Source organism: Electrophorus electricus, chromosome 21 (genome assembly GCF_041902795.1).
Source record: "Electrophorus electricus isolate QZ-2024a chromosome 21, ASM4190279v1, whole genome shotgun sequence".
In the NCBI taxonomy this organism is placed as follows: domain Eukaryota; kingdom Metazoa; phylum Chordata; class Actinopteri; order Gymnotiformes; family Gymnotidae; genus Electrophorus; species Electrophorus electricus.
Window position 1 is genome coordinate 2,272,501 of NC_137517.1, and position 7,500 is coordinate 2,280,000.

Here is a 7,500-nt window from a genome sequence, read left to right on the forward strand (position 1 = left end):
GTTCTCACTTGGTAATCTTGATTAAAAAACATTAGCCTCAACAACCAACAGATGCCTCAGACAGGATATTCCGTGTCAAATGATGCCATGATTCCTAGAAGAGGCGTCTTTAATACCGTTTAAACTTCGGTTCACATCTCTGCGCGCTCTCTGAATCACATTCCTGGCAAACCCCCGTGTCTTGTCTTACATGATTACATCTATTCAATACACACTGGCAGACCATCAGGGGCTGGGAGGCAGGATGTGGGAATGCCTGCATGTGCGTGCGACAGGAAGCAGCAGCCTGCAGTTAGCGGGCATCTGGATGGCTCACGCCCAGCGTGAGACGCCCCCCCCCACACTCATGAGATGGCATCGCTGTTTTTACACAGCTGAACTCGGAGCCCAAGGTCTCGTGGGCCGTGGAGAGCTCCATTTACACACGGCAGTTTCGTTATACTGGGATGTACATCGCATCCTGATAAGATGTTAACCACATGCGTCTCTGGTTAGTCACTTTGAAATCTGATTGCTGTGTAGCGAGTAATATGCAAATGAGCTCATGCACAACCAATGACTTCCTGCGTCTTACTGCTCTGCTGCCTCGGAGCCCAACAGTTCTGGGTTGGAGTCATGCACTTGTGTACACTCAGAGGACGGTAGCAGTACAGTGGTGGGAGCGTGTCGTGTGGGGGACCTCCTATCGCTCACGGGTCTTCTGCGTTGTAACGTACTGTACTGGACGGGACTTTGGTTGTTGGATGAGGCGTGGAGAGACAGATGCACTTACGCTACCATAAAAACACTCTAAACTGCCTTTCTGACCAAATCCTGCAGTGAATCTGTTATAAACTCATCCTTGGTGTGTTTACACTTGTTTGTTTAATGTGGGTAGTCCCTATCTGGATATAAGCCTGATACAGAACCTCACAAACACCACACCTGTTCTACAATAAACACCTCACAAACACCACACCTGTTCTACACAAAACAACACCTTACTAATGCCACACCTGTTCTACAATAAACAACACCTCATTAACATCACACCTGTTCTACAATAAACAACACCTCACTAACACCATAACTGTTCTACAATAAACAACACCTTACTAACACAACATCTGTTCTACACTAAACACCTCACTAACACCATACCTGTTTTACAATATACAACACCTCACTAACACTACATCTGTTCTACAATAAACAACACCTTACTAACATCACACCTGTTCTACAATAAATAACACCTCACGAACACCACACCTGTTCTACACAAAACAACACCTTACTAACACCACACCTGTTCTATAATAAACAACACCTCACTAACACCACACCTGTTCTAGAATAAACACATCACTTGCACCACACCTGTTCTACAGTAAGACAAGGTACGTTTATTTATTTCGCAGACAAAGTGCTTCACATAAGTGGTAAATAACAGGCTTATTTCATAATGAGATCCATCACCTTAACAAGGTTTTTGCAAAACTAAACAATTTATTTAGATGGAAGAAATAATACAATTAAAATTATTTATTTAAGTACAACAAATTACAAAGAGGAGTCAAAACGAAAGATCTAAATAAACTACAAACTAAAGGAGTAAAAGAGTTCAAATGAACAACGTGAGGTTGCCAGATAAAATGAAAATAGCATCATCATAAATTTATAATTAAAATAAATAATAGTGCATTTTGTAGTGCTGAAAATTAAAATCAATTTTCCAATGAATTGGTAGCCAGTGTAGGGATTTGAGAATTGGAGTCATCTATTAATTGGGGAAACATTCTAGTGGCTGCATATTGAATAACCAGTATAAAGACCAGTATAAAGACCAGTGCAGTAGTCCAGTCCAATATTAAGACCAGTGCATGAGTCCAGTCCAGTATAAACACCAGTGTAGTAGTCCAGTATAAAGAGCAATGCAGTAGTCCAGTCCAGTATAAAGATCAGTGTAGTAGTCCAGTCCAGTATAAAGACCAGTGTAGTAGTCCAGTATAAAGACCAGTGCAGTAGTCCAGTTCAGTATAAAGACCAGTGCACTAGTCCAGTCCATTATAAACACCAGTGTAGTAGTCCAGTCCAGTATAAACACCAGTGTAGTAGTCCAGTATAAAGACCAGTGTAGTAGTCCAGTCCAGTATAAACACCAGTGTAGTAGTCCAGTATAAACACCAGTGCAGTAGTGCAGTCCAGTATAAAGATCTGTGTAGTAGTCCAGTCCAGTATAAAGACCAGTACAGTAGTCCAGTATAAAGATCAGTACAGTAGTCCAGTATAAAGACCAGTGTAGTAGTCCAGTCTAGTATAAAGACCAGCACAGTAGTCCAGCATAAAGACCAGTGTAGTAGTCCAGTCCAGTATAAAGACCAGCACAGTAGTCCAGTATAAAGACCAGTGTAGTAGTCCAGTCCAGTATAAAGATCAGTACAGTAGTCCAGTATAAAGACCAGTACAGTAGTCCAGTATAAAGATCAGTACAGTAGTCCAGTATAAAGACCAGTGTGGTCCAATCCAGTATAAAGACCAGTACAGTAGTCCAGTATAAAGACCAGTACAGTAGTCCAGTATAAAGATCAGTACAGTAGTCCAGTATAAAGACCAGTGTAGTAGTCTAGTCTGGCATGAATCAGATTCTACTTAGTCTTGTCTTTTTCCAGTGTTATTATTTAGGTTCCCCACACCAGTGTGACTGACCCTAGAGTTTTCTGGTAACTGTTATTGGTTTGATGTGACAGCTGAAGTTCAGATCTGAATGTGTTGTCATGCCCAGACCTCTGACTCTTTCTTTGGTCTTCAGGGCTCTGGAGTCAAGTTGAGCACTGACCACAGATCAGTGCTCTTTACTGCCACATTCACCTCTGTCTTCTTTTTGTTAAGTTGAGCACTGACCTCAGATCAGTGCTCCTTTTTGCCACATTCATCTCTGTCTTCTGTTTGTTCCATTGTTCAAAGCTTCCTCTCCTCCAGAAGATCTGACAGATCCTGGCAAATATAATATGGCAGAAAGTAGCAATCCATTCACTACTGTAGTAAATCCATTCACTGCTGTGGTAAATCCATTCACTACTACAGTTAATTAATTCACTACTGTGGCGAATCTATTCACTACTACAGTATATTCATTCACTACTGTGGTAAATCCATTCACTTCTGTGGTAAATTCATTCACTACTACAGCAAATCCATTCACTACTGTAGTAAATACATGCTCTACTACAGTAAATCTATTAATTACTACAGTAAATCCATTCACTACTGTAGTAAATTAATTCACTACTACAGTAAATCCATTCACTACTACAGTAAATCCATTCACTACTGTAGTAAATTCATTCACTTCTGTGGTAAATCCATTCACTACTGCAGTAAATTGTGTCACTACTGCAGTAAATTTATTCACTACTGCGGTAAAACCAGTGAAAGATTTCTTTTAAAAAAGCGAGTGTCATGACTGCATATGAAGGAGTCCTCAAGAGTCGTCTAGTCAACATCCGTGAACTGAGACGTACGAGCCTTCTTATTAAAAGGGAGTTCAAATTGTCTGTTGTCTTGCGGAGTAGTTGTGACAGCCTGTCTGATAGATCTTTTTTTATCACTGAAGAACACTGAACATTCAAAACAGGTGCAACATTCTGGGGTTATGTGCACTGATGTGTGGGCTGACGATGTCAAAGTGGGATTGTTTGGCTCTTTGTATTTCTGGGTGACTATCCAGTGTATCTCTGTAAATTTCACACTGAATCTGGAGGTTAGCGCATCTCCATCTGTGCTCACCCATCCTGCATTGCCTGGGTTCTTCTGTGACTTTCCCACTCCACCGTGGTGTCTTCTGCGTACCAGACACTCTTTCACTTTTCACGGTATTGACGTTCACGGCTTCTGCGTCAGGATATTAAGAGCATTTTCTGGAGAGAGGGTTATCCGTGGAGTTTTGGACAAAGCTTCCACCATCAGTCTCCTGATTCTCTACGATACATGGGCTTACACTCACAGGTCCAATTTGAACAAATGCACATATCAGAATATCAGAAAAGGCACAGAAATGGAGATGGGGGATTTGGATCTTTGGTGACAGTAGATGTTTGCTCTTTTGTTAGTGACCAGCGTATGCCCGCCTTTGTGGCTTCGTCTTCTCGAAAGCTGAGACAAAGCAAAGGTGTAGAAAGTTTTGAGTAGAAACAGAGTAGAAAGTTTTGTTCTTGGGTTTTCAGATGCTAACCGTTTGCTATAACATGTTTTTTTTAAGAAAGAGTCTCTACTGCAGGCTGGAGCCGTTAGCTCTGCAGCCCTTAAAATGAAACATGCAGATTCCACAAAAACAGCTGCAGTGTTATTACTATCTAATCAGATTTCATTCAAGAACACAAAATCTAGTTTATGTGAACTAATGAGGTGATTAATTAGAAATGATTTGTTTGTGAGGGATCTAGTGTTGAGAAGAGCTAGTTTATAAAACCGGTCTTTGACTACAGAGTAGACTGATATGTGTCTTAAATGAGTTCAAAACAGGAATATGATGAGATACAGATTGCCAGAACACCTCACTAACTCCACCCCTCTCCTCTCCTAACACCTCACTAACTCCACCCCTCTCCTCTCCTAACACCTCACTAACTCCACCCCTCTCCTCTCCTAACACCTCACTAACTCCACCCCACTCTTCTTCTAACACCTCACTAACTCCACCCCTCTCCTCTCCTAACACCTCACTAACTCCACCCCACTCCTCTCCTAACACCTCACTAACTCCACCCCTCTCCTCTCCTAACACCTCACTAACTCCACCCCACTCCTCTCCTAACACCTCACTAACTCCACCCCTCTCCTCTCCTAACACCTCACTAACTCCACCCCTCTCCTCTCCTAACACCTCACTAACTCCACCCCACTCTTCTTCTAACACCTCACTAACTCCGCCCCTCTCCTCTCCTAACACCTCACTAACTCCACCCCTCTCCTCTCCTAACACCTCACTAACTCCACCCCTCTCCTCTCCTAACACCTCACTAACTCCGCCCCACTCTTCTTCTAACACCTCACTAACTCCGCCCCTCTCCTCTCCTAACACCTCACTAACTCCACCCTTCTCCTCTCCTAACACCTCACTAACTCCACCCCTCTCCTCTCCTAACACCTCACTAACTCCACCCCTCTCCTCTCCTAACACCTCACTAACTCCACCCCACTCCTCTCCTAACACCTCACTAACTCCACCCCTCTCCTCTCCTAACACCTCACTAACTCCACCCCACTCCTCTCCTAACACCTCACTAACTCCACCCCTCTCCTCTCCTAACACCTCACTAACTCCACCCCTCTCCTCTCCTAACACCTCACTAACTCCACCCCTCTCCTCTCCTAACACCTCACTAACTCCACCCCTCTCCTCTCCTAACACCTCACTAACTCCACCCCTCTCCTCTCCTAACACCTCACTAACTCCACCCCACTCCTCTCCTAACACCTCACTAACTCCACCCCTCTCCTCTCCTAACACCTCACTAACTCCACCCCTCTCCTCTCCTAACACCTCACTAACTCCACCCCACTCCTCTCCTAACACCTCACTAACTCCACCCCTCTCCTCTCCTAACACCTCACTAACTCCACCCCTCTCCTCTCCTAACACCTCACTTACTCCGCGCCACTCTTCTTCTAACACCTCACTAACTCCGCCCCTCTCCTCTCCTAACACCTCACTTACTCCGCCCCACTCCCCTCCTAACACCTCACTTACTCCGCCCCACTCCTCTCCTAACACCTCACTAACTCCACCCCTCTCCTCTCCTAACACCTCACTAACTCCACCCCTCTCCTCTCCTAACACCTCACTAACTCCACCCCTCTCCTCTCCTAACACCTCACTAACTCCACCCCTCTCCTCTCCTAACACCTCACTAACTCCACCCCTCTCCTAGCATAACACCTCACTAACTCCGCCCCTCTCCTCTCCTACCATAAGAACACCCCACTAACCCCACTATGTTATTGAGCCCCATAAATATATGAGCTCACTCGTGTGAATAACACAGACTCCCCACCCACTTCATTACAACCTTTCTTTATGAGAAACACCTTGTCCGTGTGTAGTTGGAGAGTCCGGCTCAGTGTGTGCACAGGAGTTAGCAGGTTAGCTCTGGACCTCGGTGATGAGCAGCAGTGATCCAGACCACCCTGACCTTCTCCGGTGCTCCAGATGGGTTCTGTATGTGTCCTCTGTATGTCCTGCGTGTGTCCTGCATGTGTCCCACGTGAGCTCTGCAGTGCTCCGGATGGGTCCTCTGTGTGTCCTGCGTGTGTCCCGCGCGTGTCCTGCAGCGCTCCAGACAGGTCCCACGCGTTGGTCTGAGCGGTGCGGTGTCCTCCCTGCTTCTCCGTCACGTGTCCTGCTCGGGCTGCAGCCCGTCCCAGGCACTGCGTCGTCTGCGGCAGGGAGCCACTGAGTCAGCTGCCTCTTTCTTCCAGAGCATGCCCCCATTGTCGGGACCCCGTCACTAACGCACTCAACTTCTTTCTAACCTCCATCCCATTCATTCCCTTTTACAGCCAATCACGGGGCTCGGTACACACACACCATAGGCACAGAGCCGCACCTCCACACACAGCCCTGCCGTCCTGCTTCTGGTGCTCTCTGGGGGAGACAGACGCTGAGTTTGATATGAGACGGACATGGTGGAATCTCTGTAGCCTCGGGCTAGCTCTCTCTCTCTCTTTCACTCTCTCCCTCCCTCTCTCTCTCTCTCTCTCTCTCCCTCCCTCTCTCTCTCTCTCTCTCTCCCTCTCTCTCTCTCTCCCTCTCTGTCTCTCTCTCTCTCACTCTTTCTCTCACTCTCTCTCTCTCTCTCTCTCCCTCTCTCTCTCTCTCTCTCTCTCTCTCTCACTCTCTCCCTCCCTCTCTCTCTCTCTCCCTTTCTCTGTCTCTCTCCTGCTCTTTCTTTCTCCCTCACTCTTTCTCCCTCTCTCTCTCTCACTCCCTCTCATTCTCTCTCTCTCTTCCTCACTCCCTCTCTCACTCTCTCTCTCACTCTCTCTTGCTTTTCACCAGTCTAGCAGTTCCCAGCTACTCGAGCTCTTGGCAGCGTTTTCTCTACAGTGGATTAAATATCTTCAGATTCAGTGGTTTTGAAGTCCTGCAGCATGAGCCTGTGTGGTGGAGGGACAGCCCTGGTGAGGAGACTTCACTGAGATCAGGGCGAGACGCACGCAGGCTCAACAAAGCTAACAAACCTCATTTGCAACACATCAAAGGTCAAAGGTGATAATGGCTAATGACTTTAATCAGTTCCGTTATGACAGGGTTCCAGTCAACACCCTGTTTAAATGACACCAAGTGTACGTCTGCGCAGTGCACCGTCCTTATTCTGGTAATAATCCCAAAAGCTTTTGCTAATGTCCAATTTGTCTCCAGCCGCATGGAGAGGTTCTGTCTGCCTGTGCCCACCTGTGCCAGGCAGTGCCTGACAGTGGAAGCCCAGAACAGTGGCAGTAATTATACATCTAAACACT

General features: G+C 46.0%; 1 protein-coding gene across 1 annotated transcript in view; it reads right to left on the reverse strand.

Annotated features, from left to right (window-relative positions):
* The window catches only part of cdh24a (cadherin 24, type 2a), a 50,494-nt gene that overhangs the window by 34,325 nt on the left and 8,669 nt on the right, over positions 1–7,500 (reverse strand). The gene's annotated exons all lie outside the window — the stretch shown is intronic.